The 12181-nt window shown below is 48.5% G+C and overlaps 1 pseudogene; it reads left to right on the top strand.

Annotated features, from left to right (window-relative positions):
* The first annotated feature begins 10205 nt into the window (after positions 1 to 10205).
* Positions 10206 to 11675, top strand: LOC119978164 (annotated as a pseudogene).
* The last annotated feature ends 506 nt before the right edge of the window (positions 11676 to 12181 follow it).

Genomic DNA, 12181 nt, shown 5'->3' with positions numbered 1-12181 from the left:
TTGACTTTTGGCCGCAATACATAGGGACCGGGCGGGTGGGAAATAACGAGGCTGCAACTGCAGGGGGGGGGGGGGGGGGGGGGTAATAAAGCAAGCCTTGCCAACGGTATCCATATCCCGAAAATAAAAAATAAAACATTTCCACCCCAACGTTCAACAATCTGGAAAAGATTACATTTGAATAAAGTTTGGACGGAAATTCCATGCTTCAAGATTTAGGGCGGCTGATAGATGGAGATTGTTTCTGCCTCATGTTGATTTGGTTTCTAGCAGATTGTTTACAAATTCTGCCACAGGAAAGCTTGTCTCCCATTGTAAATCTGACACAGTTTATTTCTCACTTCCTCACTCACGTACACAGCCCCTCTCTCCTTTTCACAGCTGCAACATTTGTATAAATGTTTTATTGTGGCGCAGTGCAGGCTCACTGAAGGAGATTTCATTTTCAGAACCCACTTTCTCAGATCTTCTGGCGCCAGGCTATTTGGTCAACCAATATTGTTATTCCTATCATAAGAACGACCTCATTGCATACACACGGCAGCTACTGCACAGTAAAATCAGGAGCCCAAACACCAACCTGAAATTAAAACTGCCTAAAGCGGACAGGTGAGAAAATCAGGTCCTCACCCCTTCACCCGTCAGAATTGGCAGAGAATTTGGGGCGGCGTGGTTTGTTATGATCTGGAACGTACTCCGAAAAGTGGTGGAAGCAGATCCAGTTGTAACTTTCAAAGGGGAATCAAACCAACACTTGGAAAGGTAAAAAAAGGTAAAAAAAATTCAGGCCTACAGAGAAAGAACATTTCCTTCAAATAGTCAGTGCATGTTAATGATGGGCTGAATGGCCTCCTTCTGTGCTTGATGATTCTATAACTTCTAGATGAGAAGTTCAAGAAATTAGATTTAATTTAAATTAGATCCGTCTCCATCACATCTTACAGCGACACACTTATTTGTAGCTGCTGCTATTACCTTCTACTTTGTATGAACATTGCATATTTATGATCTGATGCCCTTAAATATTGCCCTCATATGAAATGCAATTTTAAAAAAAAGTAAATTAAAAAAAATGTAATTTAAAAAAAATGTAATTTAAAAAAATATAATTTTAAAAAAATGTAATAAAAATGTAAAAAATGTTCCCAACCCTTTGGCAAACATTTATTGTCCATCCCCACCTGATATGAAATGAGCTGCCTCTTGAGCTGCTGCAGTGGATGTGGTATAGGGACACCCACAGGTAATAATACAGATTGGAATTTATTGCACAAATATGTGGCATAAAAACCAGGCCATTCAGCCCTCAGCCGCTGCCAGCTGTCCTGGACGGTCCTGCGAAGGAAGATTTGAAGCTGTTCCAGCGAGGAGTCTCCAGAATCTCATCAGCCGCTGTCACACGCACAGTGAACGTCAGAAACACAGTATGCGCTGGACGAGGCTAACGTGCATCATGGACAATCTCTCAGCTCCAGGGCTGCCCAGTAATCAAGAGTTTGAGTGGAATCCAAACCTTCAATCCAGTTCCAACCTGCAATCACAGAACAGTGTTAACTTAATGCTGTTGGTATCACTGTGACCTCCCACATCTCCAATAATGGTTAGTCACCCAGTTCCGAATTCTACACAAGGTTTGGTTGGATAGCTGCTGGCACCTTTGGCCAAGGGACCAATCTTTCAGTGCGATCCTAGGCGGCTGGCAGGTTACAGCATCATCACTGCGCCCGACCCAACCTGCGCCCCGACACAGCCTGCGCCCCGACACAGCCTGCGCCCCGACACAGCCTGCGCCCCGACCCAACTGTTATGGGCCAGGGTTTAGAGAAGCCCAAAGTGTATCATGGAGTTCACCTGGCCCACAACATTTGTAATTCTGAATTCACCAAATGATCTAGAGATAGTCTTTTGATGGCAGAGAGAACAGCAGTACACCTGCTTTGTCTGGCTTCAGCTCCAACACGAAAACAAACTAAAACATACCCTGCAGTAAACAGCCTAAAACTAAAGTAAAAAGCTGACAGACAGCCTAGCTCCACCCACTCTCTGACATTACTGCAGTAGTAACACCCATTTCTTAAAGGTACTCTCACTACAGATATTTATACACACTCATTTATAAACACTGTTCTTAAAGGTACCTACGCCTGACGCTGCGGTCGACACAACCCTGTAACTCACACTGTGTCCATCAAACCTGTAACTCACACTGTGCCATCAAAACCTGTAACTCACACTGTGCCCATCAAACACCTGTAACTCACACTGCTGCCCATCAACCCTGTAACTCACTGTGCCCCATCCAAACCTGTAACTCACACTGTGCCCATCAAACCTGTAACTCACACTGTGCCCATCAAAACCTGTAACTCTCACTGTGTCCATCAAAACCTGTAACTCACACTGTGCCCATCAAAACCTGTAACTCTCACTGTGTCCATCAAACCTGTAACTCTCACTGTGTCCATCAAACCTGTAACTCTCACTGTGCCCATCATAACCTGTAACTCACACTGTGCCCATCAAACCTGTAACTCACACTGTGTCCATCAAACCTGTAACTCACACTGTGCCCATCATAACCTGTAACTCACACTGTGCCCATCAAACCTGTAACTCACACTGTGCCCATCAAACCCTGTAACTCACACTGTGCCCATCAAAACCTGTAACTCTCACTGTGCCATCAAAACCTGTAACTCACTGTGCCCATCAAACCCTGTAACTCACACTGTGCCCATCAAACCCTGTAACTCACACTGTGCCCATCAAAACCTGTAACTCACACTGTGCCCATCATAACCTGTAACTCACACTGTGCCCATCATAACCTGTAACTCACACTGTGCCCATCAAAACCTGTAACTCACACTGTGCCCATCAAACCTGTAACTCACACTGTGCCCATCATAACCTGTAACTCACACTGTGCCCATCATAACCTGTAACTCACACTGTGCCCATCAAACCTGTAACTCACACTGTGCCCATCAAACCTGTAACTCCACTGTGCCCATCAAAACCTGTAACTCACACTGTGCCCATCAAAACCTGTAACTCACACTGTGTCCCATCAAACCTGTAACTCCACTGTGCCCATCAAAACCCTGTAACTCACACTGTGCCCATCAAAACCTGTAACTCACTGTGCCCATCAAACCTGTAACTCACACTGTGCCCATCAAACCTGTAACTCACACTGTGCCCATCAAAACCTGTAACTCACACTGTGCCCATCAAAACCTGTAACTCACACTGTGCCCATCAAACCCTGTAACTCTCACTGTGCCCATCAAAACCTGTAACTCACACTGTGCCCATCATAACCTGTAACTCACTGTGCCCATCAAAACCTGTAACTCACACTGTGCCCATCAAAACCTGTAACTCTCACTGTGCCCATCAAAACCTGTAACTCACACTGTGCCCATCAAAACCTGTAACTCACACTGTGCCCATCAAAACCTGTAACTCACACTGTGCCATCAAACCTGTAACTCACACTGTGCCCATCATAACCTGTAACTCACACTGTGCCCATCAAAACCTGTAACTCACTGTGTCCATCAAACCTGTAACTCACTGTGCCCATCAAAACCTGTAACTCACACTGTGCCCATCAAAACCTGTAACTCTCACTGTGTCCATCAAAACCTGTAACTCACACTGTGCCCATCAAAACCTGTAACTCTCACTGTGCCATCAAAACCTGTAACTCACACTGTGCCCATCAAACCTGTAACTCTCACTGTGCCCATCAAACCTGTAACTCACACTGTGCCCATCAAACCTGTAACTCACTGTGCCCATCATAACCTGTAACTCACACTGTGCCCATCAAAACCTGTAACTCACACTGTGCCCATCAAAACCTGTAACTCTCACTGTGTCCATCAAAACCTGTAACTCACACTGTGCCCATCAAAACCTGTAACTCACACTGTGCCCATCAAACCTGTAACTCACACTGTGCCCATCATAACCTGTAACTCACACTGTGCCCATCAAACCTGTAACTCACACTGTGCCCATCATAACCTGTAACTCACACTGTGCCCATCAAACCCTGTAACTCACACTGTGCCCATCAAAACCTGTAACTCACACTGTGCCCATCAAAACCTGTAACTCACACTGTGCCCATCAAACCCTGTAACTCACACTGTGCCCATCAAACCTGTAACTCACACTGTGCCCATCAAACCCTGTAACTCACACTGTGCCCATCAAAACCTGTAACTCACACTGTGCCCATCAAACCTGTAACTCACACTGTGCCCATCAAACCTGTAACTCACACTGTGCCCATCAAAACTGTAACTCACACTGTGCCCATCAAAACCTGTAACTCACCTGTGCCCATCAAAACCTGTAACTCACACTGTGCCATCAAAACCTGTACTCACTGGCCCATCAAACCTGTAACTCACTTGTGCCCATCAAACCTGTAACTCACACTGTGCCCATCAAAACCTGTAACTCACACTGTGCCCATCATAACCTGTAACTCACACTGTGCCCATCAAAACCTGTAACTCACACTGTGCCCATCAAACCTGTAACTCACACTGTGCCCATCAAAACCTGTAACTCACACTGTGCCCATCATAACCTGTAACTCACTGTACCCATCAAACCCTGTAACTCACACTGTGCCCATCAAAACCTGTAACTCACACTGTGCCCATCATAACCTGTAACTCACACTGTGCCCATCATAACCTGTAACTCACTGTGCCCATCAAACCCTGTAACTCACACTGTGCCCATCAAAACCTGTAACTCACTGTGTCCATCAAAACCTGTAACTCACACTGTGCCCATCATAACCTGTAACTCACACTGTGCCATCAAACCTGTAACTCACACTGTGCCCATCAAAACCGGTAACTCACACTGTGCCCATCAAACACCTGTAACTCACTGTGCCCATCATAAACCTGTAACTCACTGTGCCCATCATTTTTTTATATAAATGTTTTTTATTCAGTTTTTCATATTTTATATTGAACAAATTACAAATTGTTAGGAGAGAAAAAAAAACAAACACGCAAAAATTAACATACATATTTACAGGTAAGCATCTTCGTAGTAGTAACTGCGCCCCCCCCCCCCCCCCCCCCCCTCAACATGTTTATTTAGTTTGGTTTTTGGGCCTTCTAGCCATCGAACCCCCGTAACGAACCTGTAGCCCCCCCCCCCCCCCCCCCCTCCCGCTACCTTCCCCCGACTATTCTTCCTCTTGTACATTGGCCACAAATAGGTCCCGGAACAGTTGCATGAATGGCTCCCACGTTCTGTGGAAGCCGTCGTCCGACCCTCGGATGGCAAATTTGATTTTCTCCATTTGGAGAGATTCCGAGAGGTCGGACAGCCAGTCCGCAGCTCTGGGCGGTGCTGCTGACCGCCAGCCAACAGGATTCTACGGCGGGCGATCAGGGAGGCAAAGGCAAGGGCGTCCGCCCTCCTCCCCAGGAATAGATCTGGCTGTTCTGAAACCCCGAAGACCGCCACTATCGGGCATGGCTCCACCCTCACTCCACCACTTTGGACATAACCTCGAAGAAGGCTGTCCAGTACTCCACGAGTCTGGGGCAAGACCAGAACATGTGGGCGTGGTTGCCGGGCCTCTTTGGCACCGTTCACATGTCTTTCCACCTCCGGGTAAGAACCTACTCATACGGGTTCTTGTTAAGTGGGCTCTATGTACCACTTTAGTTGCGTCAGGCTGAGCCTTGCGCACGTGGAGGTGGAGTTGACCCTATGCAGTGCTTCGCTCCAGGAGTCCCCACCCTATCTCCTCCCCAGGTAGTCCTCCCATTTCCTCCTTGTTGCGTCCAGTTACGGTGTCGTCCCTGTCTACCAGTCGGTCATACATGTCACTACAGTTCCCTTTCTCTAGGATACTTGCGTCCAGTAGGTCTTCCAGTAGTGTCTGTCGTGGCGGTTGTGGGTACGTCCTTGTCTCCTTTCGTAGGAAGTTTTTTGAGCTGCAGGTACCGTAGCTCGTTCCCCCCAGCTAGCTATGAAATTTCTCTGTCAGTTCGTCCAGTGTTGCGATCCTGTCGTCCGTGTATAGGTCCCTGACTGTCAGTGTCCCCCCGTCCTGCCTCCACCTTTTGAATGGTGGCGTCAGTCAGTGCTGGTGTGAACCTATGGTGTTGCAGATGGGAGCCCTGTTCGACATTTTGGTCAGGCCAAGTTGCTGCCGCAGTTGGTTCCAGGTTGGAGGGTGGCTGTCACCACTGGGCTGCTGGAGTGTTTTTTGGGTGGGGATGGGAGTGCTGCCGTGGCGAGGGCCGGAGGGAGGTTCCCATGCAGGAGGCCTCCTCCGCACGCACCCACTCAGCTTCTGGCTCCTGGATCCATCCCCTTACTCGCTCGGCTGTTGCTGCCCAGTGGTAGAATTGTAGATTCGGGAGGGCTAACCCTCCCCTGGTTTTTGTTTTTTGTAAGACCTTCTTTGGGATCCTAGCATTTTTACCCCCCCATACGAACGCCATGATGAGTTTGTCCAGCGCTTTGAAAAGGCCTTGGGGATGTAGATCGGAATGGATCTAAACAGGAAAGGAACCTGGGCAGTACGTTCATTTTGATCGTCTGGACTCTCACCGCGAGGGAGAGCGGGAGTGTGTTCCATCTTTGCAGGTCCTTTTTAACTTCCTCCGTCAGGCTGGTGAGGTTCCATTTGTGGATCCCTTTCCAGTTACTGTGCCCATCATAACCTGTAACTCACACTGTGCCATCAAACCCTGTAACTCACACTGTGTCCCATCATAACCTGTAACTCACACTGTGCCCATCAAACCTGTAACTCACACTGTGCCCATCAAAACCTGTAACTCACACTATGCCCATCAAAACCTGTAACTCACTGTACCCATCAAACCTGTAACTCACACTGTGCCCATCAAACCTGTAACTCACTGTGCCCATCAAACCTGTAACCACACTGTGTCCATCAAACCCTGTAACTCACACTGTGCCCATCAAACCTGTAACTCACACTGTGCCCATCAAACCCTGTAACTCACTGTGCCCATCAAAACCTGTAACTCACACTGTGCCCATCAAACCTGTAACTCACACTGTGTCCATCAAACCTGTAACTCACACTGTGCCCATCAAACCCTGTAACTCACACTGTGCCCATCAAACCCTGTAACTCACACTGTGCCCATCAAACCTGTAACTCACACTGTGCCCATCATAACCTGTAACTCACACTGTGCCCATCAAAACCTGTAACTCACACTGTGTCCCATCAAACCTGTAACTCACACTGTGCCCATCAAAACCTGTAACTCACACTGTGCCCATCAAACCCTGTAACTCACTGTGCCCATCAAAACCTGTAACTCACACTGTGTCCATCAAACCTGTAACTCACACTGTGCCCATCAAAACCTGTAACTCACACTGTGCCCATCAAAACCTGTAACTCACACTGTGCCCATCAAACCTGTAACTCACACTGTGCCCATCAAAACCTGTAACTCACACTGTGCCCATCAAACCCTGTAACTCTCACTGTGCCCATCAAACCCTGTAACTCACTGTGCCCATCAAACCCTGTAACTCACACTGTGCCCATCATAACCTGTAACTCACACTGTGTCCATCATAACCTGTAACTCACACTGTGCCCATCAAAACCTGTAACTCACTGTGTCCATCAAAACCTGTAACTCACACTGTGCCCATCATAACCTGTAACTCACACTGTGCCCATCAAAACCTGTAACTCACACTGTGCCCATCAAACCTGTAACTCACACTGTGCCCATCAAACCCTGTAACTCTCACTGTGCCCATCAAAACCTGTAACTCACTGTGCCCATCAAAACCTGTAACTCACACTGTGCCCATCAAACCCTGTAACTCTCACTGTGCCCATCAAAACCTGTAACTCTCACTGTGCCCATCAAAACCTGTAACTCACACTGTGCCCATCAAACCCTGTAACTCTCACTGTGCCCATCAAACCTGTAACTCACACTGTGTCCATCAAACCTGTAACTCACACTGTGTCCATCAAAACCTGTAACTCACACTGTGCCCATCAAACCCTGTAACTCTCACTGTGCCCATCAAAACCTGTAACTCACACTGTGCCCATCAAACCTGTAACTCACACTGTGTCCATCAAAACCTGTAACTCACACTGTGCCCATCAAACCCTGTAACTCACACTGTGCCCATCAAACCCTGTAACTCACACTGTGCCCATCAAACCCTGTAACTCACACTATGCCCATCAAAACCTGTAACTCACACTGTGTCCATCAAACCCTGTAACTCACACTGTGTCCATCAAAACCTGTAACTCACACTGTGCCCATCATAACCTGTAACTCACACTGTGCCCATCAAACCCTGTAACTCACACTGTGCCCATCAAACCCTGTAACTCACTGTGCCCATCAAAACCTGTAACTCACACTGTGCCCATCAAACCCTGTAACTCACACTATGTCCGTCAGAACCTCTAACTGCAACTAACAAGGAGTTAAAAGAAACGGTATGAATAGTGTATTCTGTAATCCTGGTTAAAGACTCTTGTGTAAAATGTGCTGACTTGCCAGTGTAACAATTGCTGACAGGCTTTGACGGAGACTTGTCTCTCATGGATCTCACTGCCTGGTCACAAAGTGCTCGGTCAGCTTTGTTGACCTGTGGCTGACATAACTGTCTGTGCCTTGTCATGTCAGAACTAGCAGCCCAAAGTGCAGCACAGCATCAAAGCGGGGCGGAAGTGGTTGGTAAAGGCTAAAAGGTACAAACAGGAAGCACGGGTTCTTCTTACACCTCTGCTTATTCTCAGGCCTGGTCATTCTCATGTATTTTCCATATTCCAGGAACAGAGACCACAGGAAGCACCAGTACACTGATAGTTTATGCAGCTTAAGGATCAGGCAACAGTTCAATTGGAGGAGTCAGTGGGCAGCACGGTAGCATAGTGGTCAGCACTATTGCTTCACAGCACCGGGGTCCCAGGTTCGATTCTCGCTTGGGTCACTGTCTGTGCGGAGTCTGCATGATGTCCCCGTGTCTGCGTGGGTTTCCTCCGTCTGCTCTGGTTTCCTCCCACAGTCCAAATATTGGCCATGATAAATTACCCTTAGGTTAGATGGGGTTGCCGGGTTACAAGGATAGGGTGGAGGTGTGGGCTTAAGAGGGGTGCTCTTTCCAAGAGCCGGTGCAGACTCGATGTGCCGAATGGCCTCCTTCTGCACTGTAAATTCTATGATTCAATGATTCTTGCTGGGCTAGTTGGTTCCAGCTCAGTCCTGAGCTGTGATCTCAGATGTGGCTTTGTGGGTAATAAAATTGGTCTAAGTGTCGCCAAATGAGGAAGCCAGGTAAGGCTCAATGACCTGGTTTGAAAGTAGCTGTGTGTGTGTGTGTGTGTGTGTGTGTGTGTATGCCTGTAGCAGGCAGCATGGTAATACAGTGGTTAGCACAGACTTTTCACAGCTCCAGGGTCCCGGGTTCAATTCCCGGCTTGGGTCACTGTCTGTGAGGAGTCAGCGCGTTCTACCAGTGTCTGCGTGGGTTTCCTCCGACAGCTTCGGTTTCCTCCCACAGTCGAAAGATGTGCAGGTTAAGTGGATCGGCCCCCTTTGTGTCCAAAGGTTAGGTGGGATTACAGGGACAGGGCAGGTGATTGAGCCTGGATGGGGTGCTCTTTCAGAGGGTCGGTGTAGATTTGACAGGCAAAATGGCCTCTTTCTGCCTCCTTCTGCCCTGTTGGCAATCTATGGTTCTATGGTCATGGCAGCACAAAATTTCAGACATGACGGTGACCATAGCCAGCCTCAACATCAATGGCAGCAGGGAGACACAGAGCATAGAACAGTACAGCACAGAACAGGCCCTTCGGCCCTCGATGTTGTGCCGAGCAATGATCACCCTACTCAAACCCACGTATCCACCCTATACCCGTAACCCAACAACCCCCCCCCCCCCCCCCCACCTTACTTTTTTAGGACACTACAGGAAATTTAGCATGGCCAATCCACCTAACCCGCACATCTTTTGGATTGTGGGAGGAAACCGGAGCACCCGGAGGAAACCCACGCACACACAGTTCCAGAACTTCTTGGTCCTCAGGGACATGAAGTATGTGGCATCCTTCCTGCAAGAAACCCACACTACTCCAGGAAACAAAGCCATGTGACTCCTGGAGCGACAAGGCGTAGGTCAACATGAGTCACCAGTCCTCTGTTCCCAGCAGGGTGGCTACCTTGTTGGCCCCGCATTTTCTGATGGAACTCTTGGGGGTCAAGAGCCTCTCCAGGGGCAAGGTACCAGGGCTGGATGACCTGAACATGAAGTTCTTCACGGAGTTCTAGGGTGTCCAGGGGAGAGACGACGTGGGCGCCCTGGGCAGCACGAGTGGATAGTACTGTGGCTTCACAGCGCCAGGGTCCCAGGTTCGATTCTGGCTTGGGTCATTGTCTGTGCGGAGTCTGCACATCCTCCCCGTGTCTGCGTGGGTTTCCTCCGGGTGCTCCGGTTTCCTCCCACAGTCCAAAGACGTGCAGGTTAAGTAGATTGTCTATGTTAAATTGCCCTAGTGTCCAAAAAAAGGTTGGCACAGTAAGAAGTCTTAAGTGGGTCGGTGCAGACTCGATGGGCTGAATGGCCTCCTTCCGCATTGTATGTTCTAACACCAGGTTAAAATCCAACAGGTTTGTTTCGAATCTTTTAGATGAAGAATTCACCTGAGGAAGGAGCAGTGCTCCGAAAGCTAGTGATTCAAAACAAACCTGTTGGACTTTAACCTGGTGTTGTAAGACTTCTTACTGTGCCCACCCCAGTCCAATGCCGGTTCTCCACATCAAAAAAAGGTTAGGTGGGGTTATTGGGATAGGGTGGAGGTGTGCGCTTAAGTAGGGTGCTCTTGCGGCACTGTGGCGGCGCTTCCACTCCTCGGCTCCCGAGGCCGGGCCGGGGCTTTGGAGTCGAATCCGAAACAGCAAATTGGGTTTCTGGACACGGAGTCTTGTTAATGATTACAAAGAAGCCTGCAAAGAGATTGTTGTAGGAGCCAGATCACCCAGGCAAAGCAGGTTTTACTGCACGCTCCTCACAGGGCATGTGTTTGTGGATACAAAAACCCCTGTGACAAATCCTTTCATGCCTCTCGGTTGGAGTCATCCAACCAGCTTTTGATCCTGTCGCCTTGGGTCCGGAACAGCCGGGCAGACTGACATGTCCAGAATCTGGTGACCGCCAAAAACCAGGGTCGACTCCGGCACCAAAACCTGCTGCTCTTCTCTCTGGTGTACACAGCACCCTATGATGCAAAGACCAGTATATACAATACACAGTGTGAGTATTTGAAACCACGGTGGTCAGACTTTCCAAATGGGGTTTTAGACATCGGTTTCTTTGGGAAATGGTGGATCCTTAGTTCAAAAATGAGAGACTGGGACGTTAACGATGATGAGTTTGTTTCCTTGCCTGCTGAGCTGCAGACCGTCACATCACAAAATCTCCACTCGGCTGAGAACGAGAGACTAGTTTAAAGATCCAGCCCGTCATTCTTGGTGAAGAGGACACACAGGTGGGGGAAGAAGGCTGGCAAACACGGCAGCACTCCGCTGCACGAGCAACAAAACACCCCAGATTTGTTTGAGTGCGCAAACCTAGCCTTGCAGCTTTATCCTCCCTGGCTGGTTGAAAACGTTACTTAACCGTTACTGTGTTGTTGTAAAAGGATACGCAAGCTAAAAGTAGGGTGCTCTTTCCGAGGGCCAGTGCAGACTTGATGGGCCGAATGGCCTCCTGCTGCACTGTAGAATCTATAATTCTATGTAACAGGGCGAGGTCAGGCCAGGCTGGGTTCAAAATCAGTCACTGCTTCATTTCAGCTGACTCTTCAGTGGCAAATAGCTGAGGATGAGGGGAACAGAGGGACTGCAGCCAACTGAGAAAGCTGCTTGTAAAGTTTGGGAAAAGCAGAGGGAGCGAGAGAGAAAAAAAGGCACTTCTTTTTATGAAGGAAATCGATTTCTTTAGCCCAGTCTTCCGGCCGCACAGAGACTCTGCCAGCACCAGATGGCACTGGTTCGAGATCTCATTCAGTTCCATTTCAGAATGATTTCTCAAATCAAGAGAGTTCAGTTAAGGTCTCCCAATCACCAAAGAGTATTGCTGAACTCAACCGAGTGAGTGA

The sequence above is a fragment of the Scyliorhinus canicula genome, chromosome 15 (genome assembly GCF_902713615.1).
Source record: "Scyliorhinus canicula chromosome 15, sScyCan1.1, whole genome shotgun sequence".
NCBI lineage: Eukaryota > Metazoa > Chordata > Chondrichthyes > Carcharhiniformes > Scyliorhinidae > Scyliorhinus > Scyliorhinus canicula.
This window is presented reverse-complemented; position numbering and strand designations above follow the sequence as displayed.